The sequence below is a fragment of the Rhagoletis zephyria genome, unplaced genomic scaffold (assembly GCF_001687245.7).
Source record: "Rhagoletis zephyria isolate East Lansing unplaced genomic scaffold, Rhagoletis_zephyria_1.1 Rzeph_scaffold_00496, whole genome shotgun sequence".
NCBI classification, from domain to species: Eukaryota; Metazoa; Arthropoda; class Insecta; order Diptera; family Tephritidae; genus Rhagoletis; species Rhagoletis zephyria.
In genome coordinates, this window is record NW_016157580.1 from 214,203 (window position 1) to 222,935 (window position 8,733).

Genomic DNA, 8,733 nt, shown 5'->3' on the forward strand with positions numbered 1-8,733 from the left:
GCTATGAAATAAATTGGAGTACGACGATGTGTTGAATCAAAATCACAAAATAAAAAATAGTTATGTAAGGATATGTAGGTACATATGTATGTATGTATGTACAATGCACATATTATGTATGTTTATGGGCATTAAAATTTGCTCTCTTTTGAAAATTGCATGCGTTTTATAAAAAAATTTAAGATTAACTAGTAAGTATGCCATAACTTAGTGATACAAGCGTAGTTGCTTTTAAAATAAAAAAAGATACGTACGTACATATATACATACTTATATTTTTGGGTAATTTCAAAGCTACATACAAAGCTAGTTAGGTGCGAATGAGTGCGTCGTCATTGCTGTAAGTGGCACCAATGAATAAAGAACGTGGCGGCGCGACCGGGCCAGCTGATACTCGGAAGCAAGCTCAGCCTTATTTAATCCCTTTTCAGCTGTCGAAAATATCGGCGCGAGTGCAGAAATCAAACGTTAAATGTGAAGGGACGGACACAGATAGAATCTAATATTTGAAGGTGCTCGCATTTACTTTAAATAACTATAAATAACTTTGTTTTAAAGTAAAATTTAGCTAGAAAATGCTGTCCGTCCTGGAGGATGAAGTGGTTTATAATAAAGAAACCGACAATTCAAACAAACCACCAAATCCCGCCAAGCATTCAAAGCAAAAAATTTCAGCAGTAAAATCGGTGCCGTTTTATGTACGTTTGAGTGCAGCGAATATTCGGAAACCATCGGAAGGATCCTTAGATAATCCTAGAGCGCAATTCAAAACTCAACCTTATCGATGACTCTCTAGAGCTTCAAGTGATTAAATAATGTGAAACATACGATTGTTGGTAAGGGGATATTTTAAAATGTTTTTACTGACAACTCGGCGGTGGGTCCTCACACACCTAAGCGCCGATGCAGCAATGCATTAAGTAGTTATTTATGAATTTTCGTCAGTACAAGGATATGAATATCTCAATAAGTTTCGCAAAGCTAAAATACCAACACAAATCATGTGAGCAACAACGACAAATTACAGCCACTCGCCATTTGCAATAATCTTGCCAAAATGTCATTACAACCTTCACATCCGCCATGCTCGTCGTCTGGTAATGGAATTCGTGTGCGAAGTGGCAAAATAATAAACATCATCAAACTTCGCCTTAGAAGCGCCGACAGTTCGCCCCAGGGCACGTACATATGGAGATGTACTCGGCATTGCTTGCTACACCCTTCCCATGGCCGCCCTTTGGCAGCGTTTCACTTCGATGCCGCAACCAAGCCCCCCCCGCCCCCCGCCCATCCCCCGCTGATTTTAATGTTGTTTAACACTTGTCGAATTTATCATTTCAGCTCGAGCACTTGTTTCGCTTGTGCGTTGGTGTTGTTGTTGGTGTTGTTGTTGCAACTGTGTTTCTTGCACATTCAATTTCTCGTTGCCATTTTGAGGTTGACAAGTTAGAAAATCCATTAAAGCGATGATGAACACAAACAACAAGGCATCCTGACAAGGCAGCACGGAGGCAGATTCGTTAGGAAAAAGCCAAAAGCGACAAATGGAAAACAAACAATGGTTGACATGGCAACCGGGACGAGGCGGCAGCAGACAGACGGCTCAGAATAAGCAGCTCGCCGACGTCGGCAAGCAAATACGAAACGAAAAGAGCACTTTTTGCATTGCAATGGAAGAAATGGAATTATTGTTATTGTCGCTCGCTGTACATGTGTGCCACATGAGAACAGGCGGCAGCAACACTCAGCACTCAGCAGAAATATAATAAAAGACAAAAACAACATTATTCCGTTGCCATCAAGCAAGCAGGCAAGCAGGCAAGCAGGCAGGCAGGCAGGCAGGCAGGCAGGCAGGCAGGCAGGCAGGCAGGCTGACAGGCTGCAACAGTAATTTATTTTCGTCTGAGTTCCCCACACTCCTCCCCATCTGTGGCATATTTGTGTTGTTCCTTTTATTTTTAGTTTCCAATGCCTTGTTTTGTTGCCTGCGGGCTCCTCGTTTTCGAATTTGCATGCGTGGCAGTTATTTATCCCAGCGCTTGCGGGTGATCCAGCACACTCCGCCTCTTAAAATCCGAGGCAGTACTTACACCTTCGTTTGACAATTTGTGTTTATTGCTTTAAGTTTTTTCTTTTCTCACTTTAAAAAGTATATACATATGTAGTTACATAGATCTAAAGTCGAAAGTTTTCATAATGATGAGCTGGAATTCATGAAGATAGCGTCCTCAGCTCTGGGGCAGTAAAATGTATGTACGTACATAAGTGTCAAAAGTATTAACTTTTAATACCCACAGCAGCAGCGGAGTAGAAAAACCTCTTTGCATTGTGGCTGAGGCTTTGCGCTTCCCACGTCTTCGAGATGAGAATGAACCTCCCTTGTTCAACTCCGCTGAGGTCAAATTCCTTGTTTAATTTGCCTAATTATTATTTTTGGCAAATAAGCAATGCCAATGAATATGCTGCGCAATATATATATTAAAAAAGGACCAATGAACGCTGAAAAAGGGGGGAAAGTATAATGAGGAATAAATGAAATGGTTTATTACCGAAACATAGACATCCGTGCTCCGGGGCTGCATTGAATTCTCTCACAATTTGGAGCTTGAAGTGTACACTGTGAGTGACGTTTACTTTTTTTTTTTTGAATTTTAAAACTCTTACTTCTCATCCTTACGTAAGTGACTTAAGCACACAAATGCGTGCGCTTGATTCTGCATTTCAAATGCAATAATTAAAAAAAAAAAACTCGAGGTGCTATCTATACTTAAAAAGAGCCCTGTTCAGTCGACGTCATATACGGGTATCCACCATTTGTTTTGCTAAGCGTTCTCTCTCTTCCTTCCATAGGGCAGGATCCCAGCAGTGTTGAATCCAGTCACGCCACATTGACTTCCGTTTTGCCATACCCAGCCGCATGTGTCCCCCGCGCCAGTTTGCGCTGATATGTCTAGTCAGCATGTCAGCATCTTTTCCCTCCCTCCCTCTCCAACAGTTTGCAAAATTTTGCTACTCCTATTCATTCGTTGCCTCGGTTTGTCTCTCTGTTCGTTCGTTCGCTTGCTTTTAGTGCGCACATCTAAAATAAGCAGCTAAAGCATAATTGTCTCCAGCGCAGATAAAGCGAACAACAAATTGTGGACAACTGTCGCAGCAACAGCCACAATCGTCAGCAGTCAGCAGCCACATTTGGAGAGGCGTGTCTCGGGGTGCTTGTTGCTGCACGTCAACGAGCAATAAAAATGCATTCAACTCCACTCGGGAGCTAAAAGAACATCATCAACTAACTATGGTGCAAAAAATGGACAAAAGTACAAACTGTTGTTGCTGCTGCTGGTGTTGCAGATGTGTTTGTGACCATTTTGTTGCATTCTCTGTTGTGCACTTTTTGACCTGAGCAAAATTATAAAGTTGCAGTTGGTTTTGTTTTCGTTGGCGTTGTTGTTGTTGTTGTTGTTGTTGGCACTCCGGCAGCTGCTTAGGAAAAGTTTATTTACTTTTCAAATTTTGCCCTCTGAATTCTGCTGCCTTTGGAGTGTCTTCTCATTTGATATTTTCGCTTTGTTAGTTGCAACTTAGTTTGGTAGTTTGGACGCTTCAACTGCTTTAAGGAGAACTACTTTTAGTATTCATCTCAGGCACTCGAACAAATCAGAAGCGTGTGCTTCAGGTCGCCCGGTCGCCCTCTCCCGCGACGCATTAAGCTACATATTTATTCCCGCTGGTTAAGCTTTTCTTCCCGAAGACGAAACATTCTTCGTGCTCGGCATACATTTTCCTGATATACGACTGTAGTGAATGTGTACTAAAAATGTGGACAGTAGGTGGAGGTGGACCTTCGAGTCCTAGGCATTAATCAAGCTATTCGTATAGAATCCATTTTACATTTCTCACCTAAAATCTGTACACACTCTGTAGGTTCGTGTTGAAGGTTCTACAAAATTTCAATACACTTAGTGGTTAGCAGTGCCTGGGTTCAACCCAACATCAAGAAAAAAAATAAAGAACAAGTTTCTTCTCATAGCGGTCGCTCCTGGGCAGGAAATGGCAAAACTTCGAGAGTATTTCGAAGGCGCACGCCACAAATCGAAGGAGCAGCTCGGCCAAACACTAACATATTGTGTAAGAGTCAATCTATTATCATTATATTTTAGTCGAAGGAGTTTACTGTTCGGGCCCATGTCGTCGAATCTCAAAATTTTTTTCATGTAAAGAAACAAATCTGAATTTTTTGGCACTGCATGGTAACTACTTAATAAACATTTTCAATAAATTATTAAGCTTTATTCTCGTTTATTTTTCTTAAAAAGATATAGTACCATTGAGGTGTACAAACTTCAAGTGAATACCTCAAATTTGCGCCTTTTCCCAAAAAAAAAAAAAAAAAATGATTCTCACACATGCATGCACATTAGACTGCATGACCAAAAAAAGTTGCGGTTTTTCCGGCGGGATTACAAAATTTATTATATTTTAAGACATTCACCAAAATATTTGGGAAAAATATTAAGATTTAAGTGAGCTGGACCGATTTGAAAATACCTCCAAAAAAGAACTTTTTGAAAAAAGTCCCCTCAGATGACAAAACAGATTAAGCTTAAAAAATCTGCATAAAAATATTTTAAAATCTTTTCAACGGAATCGTAAGAATGAGATTTTTGATGCTGTTTTTTTTTTACTTTTTTCAAAGATTGGTTTACGAAAAACTTGAATAACTGGGCCAAAACTATTCAGATTTAGACTCATGGGATCTCAGTAGAAAGGTATTTTCACACTGTTCACTTTATTTCTGTCCAAAAAAATAGCATTCGTGTCGCAATTTTTTTTTTTAAATACCAACACATCTTAATTCAACTTTGAATGACGTTCGTTCATCCTACCTTTCTCTTCCATCCTTTGGATGAGTTTATTAGCAAAGAAATAAAAAGGGTGAGAAAATACCTTTCCATCGACACCTCTTAAGTCTAAATCGGAAGAGTTTAGGTTCAGTTATTCAAGTTTTTCTTACACCAATCTTTGAAAAATGTTAAAAAAACGGCATCAAAAATCTCATCATTACGATTCCGTTCAAATTTTTTATTAATTTTTTTTAAATATTTTTATGCTAATTTCTTAAGCTTAAAAAGTTTTGTCATTTGAGGAGATTTAAAAAAAAAATCTTTAAGAAACTATTTTTATTTATAAAAAACTCCATTTTCAAATCGGTCCAGCTCACGTAAATCTTAATATTTTTTTTCGAAATATTTTGGTGGACTTCTTAAAATATAATAGATTTTATAATTCCAATGGAAAAATAGTACCGATTTTTTTTTTGTATGGGGAGTGATGCAGTCTAATGCACATACTTATGCGAAATTCTAACACAAAACGGGTCTGCATATGGTTGGCGAATTTACCCTTCGAGTATCGAGCGGCGTCCTTGACCTCAGCTTACAGCGGTGCGATTGCTGTGGCAGTGTTAAGGTGCGAACGCAAAAACATTCAATCGTAGGCATACGTACACACATACATATAACTACATGCATACATATCTATCTACATATGTATGCATCCGTACTCTGAAGAGTAGTCACAGAAAAAAAGTCATCCTCTACGTAATTTATTGTGTTGTTTTTAGTACACTGAGTTCGTTTTACTGCTGACTGCGCTCTATTCTAACGGTGTCATTCGATTTACTTAATGGCGTGCACGAAAATGCTGCTGCCCGGAGTTCGATGTTGCTTAACAATTGCAGAGTGGCACACATGCCTGCCATCTTCTCGAGCCAAAACAAATACTAAAACAGTAATCCGGAACGACACACACACACACACACATCGTTAGCAATTTTTTAGCTAATTCGATATAGAAGCAATTTCAAGATTGAAACCTAGACAAAAAACCAAAGAGAAGCAAAGACGAACTTATCAAAACCATAGCAGCATCAAAAAATAAAAATAAACATTGCTACAACAGCAGAAGCCAGAAGCAACAGCAGAATTAGATAATAAATGAGTTGCTTCGCTGCTAACAGGGCTCTGGTAGATGGTGAAAACACTAGTGGAAATCAGAGCAAAAAAAAAAGGAGCCTTGCGGAAGGGACATTGAACAAACGAACAAACGAAAGACCACAACTACGTGCGAAGAAAGTAAAACACATGAGAAAATAGCCACACCTATCGTTAGTTACATTGGGCGAGTGGATTAGGCGCCAAGAGCACCGGCAAATAAGCCAATCGACAAACATGCTGTGGCTGCACTCTTTGCGGAAACGGCAATTGAGTTCGATTGAAAGCAACAAAATTTTGCGTAAAACGAGGCAAAAAAAAACAAAACAAAACAAAAACAAAAAACAACGTCCTCTCCGGGGATTGTGTGTTATTGAGACACTTTAGATATAGTAAGTCGTCTTTCTATAGACACGTTTGTTCATAAAACAACAAACGCAAATTCAAAAGACAAATAAAGATACTGAAAATTGCAGCTAACAATGGTAAAAACGTGTTCGCCTCAATTCAATCACAAGTAGTTGGAAAGAAATCTATACCTACAAATGAACACAATTTTCAGCATCGCTCTAAGAGGAATAGGAATCGCCAGGAATGCTCACAATTAGTACTAAACTAACTTCTGATCGCGTAAAAAAAAAAAAAAAAAAAAAAAAAAAAAAAAAAAAAAAAAAAAAAAAAAAAAAAAAAAAAAAAAAAAAAAAAAAATTTAGTACGTCACAAAAATTGACGCCACATCGTACGACTATTGCCAGTGATTAAGAAGCAGAAATCAATACAAGTAATTTTTAGCAAAAAAAAAACCGACTTCAACTCTCATATAAAAAAATATATATATATATATATCTCCTGATCCGCTGATCGGATCTTAACCAGATTAGTATGGGACCACCTCTGAGACACTACCTTTCCGATGCAAAATTATCGAAATCGGTTGACGTGGTCCTTTGTTGGAAGTCGGTTAAAAAAGGGCGATTGAATTTTGTGACAGCCAATGGTGAAGAAATTAATAAAACCTTGGTGCTCGGTTGCAATTTATTAAACGTTTATGGGAAAGTTTTCACAAAATTTCCAGTTTGTATAGTTAATAAAAAGAGGGAACGAAATGTGGTTTTCGGATTTCTTTCTAAGTATACCAACTACAAACATACATACCTATATGAATTTGATCAAAGCTAGACTCCGTTTTATCTCACGAAATTTGAATTTTGAATGAATTCTCGATATCATTAAATTAAATTAAAAAACAAACAGGTAAACTTTTTCATCTGGGAGCGAAAATAACCATTAAATATCAAGATTTTTATATTTGGTTCATTGCAAAATCGTTATTTTCTGATTTTTATTTTTCCGATCAAGGGTAGTTTGAAACTTTTTGGTCAAATTAAATCGTTATTTTACGATTTTATAGTTTCTTCGATAAAAAAACAATCGTTATTTTGGATTTTTATTTTTGTTTTTATAGTTTTTAATCGTTCTAATATGGAAACATCGGTCGACCGATTAAAATCTTTTACGATAAAAAAAAAACTTAAAATAACGGTTATAATTATGCCAGCCAAATACGGGACAGGACAAAAAATGTTTTTTTAACCGACTTCCAAAAAAGGAGGAGGTTAGATATCAGTTCGTATGTTCCCGTATAACTTTGAACCACGTCAACCGATTTCGATAATTCTTTTTGCATCGGAAAGGTAGTGTCTCAGAGGTGGTCCCATACTAATCCGGTTTAGATCCGATCATTGGATTATGAGATATACATATATATATATATATATATATATATTTTATATGAGAATATAAGTCAGTTCTTTTTGCTAAAAATTACTTGTTTTTTTTTTAATTTTCCTACAAAAGCTAAAAGTTTAAAAATCTGTGGGTTAAACAATCACAGTATATGAATTAACAAAAAAAAATACTAATTGACAGCTAATTTCTGTTCCTAGTCAGCAGAATAAGAGCCAATCTATTATTATAATTATTAATCAGCACAACCTAGTTTTTTTTTCAAATTCGATTGCCTGTCACTAAGACAAAGAATATTTCTAAATAAATACAATTTGGTTTCTGTCCATTTGTAATTATTGTTTTTTCAGTAATACACCTCTCTTTCGATTTTTTACCCAAAAAAAAAAAAAAAATTGAAATTATTTATAATTATCAAATATTAAGCTATCACAACAGACGGCCAATTTATTCGCCACTCGACTCACACACCTGCTCTCTGAGAGCACTCTTCAACAATCCGACATACGCGAGCAGAGGAACCACATTTCCCGATCATTAAGTACCGCCGCCGAAGAAGTAGTTGGATTTCAGCGAGCCCGAAAGAACAACTGGTACGATAGATAAGGAATGTCAAGAAGCCGCAGAGAAAAAAGACGCCGCCTATAGGGCCACACGCTGCGATTGGGCGTAACGCGCTCAGAGAAATTCGTTGGAAGAAAGTTCGCTGCCAAAATTAAAACACCCTGCAGTATATGGCATTGCCCACAGCCAAAGTGGCGACGAAGTTCGTCTGACGAAATTCGACAAGAATAGATTTATTTTTAATTTTACCGCTGCCGCCGCTCACAAAATCAGCTCTCAGTGGGAAAGAAGCTTTGTTTCCCCATTTTCTAGCAGATTATCAGCAAGAATCAGAATGGCAAAATTTGGTTATTCTTCTTTTCGCTTTTTTAACCGACTTCCAAAAAAGGAGGAGGTTATCAGTTCGTCGGTTTTTTTTTTTTTTTTTTTTTTTTTT

The 8,733-nt window shown here is 37.4% G+C and overlaps 1 protein-coding gene across 2 annotated transcripts in view; it reads right to left on the reverse strand.

Moving 5' to 3' along the window:
• Rbfox1 (RNA-binding Fox protein 1) overlaps window positions 1–8,733 on the reverse strand; it is a 90,222-nt gene that overhangs the window by 65,140 nt on the left and 16,349 nt on the right. The window lies entirely within an intron of this gene.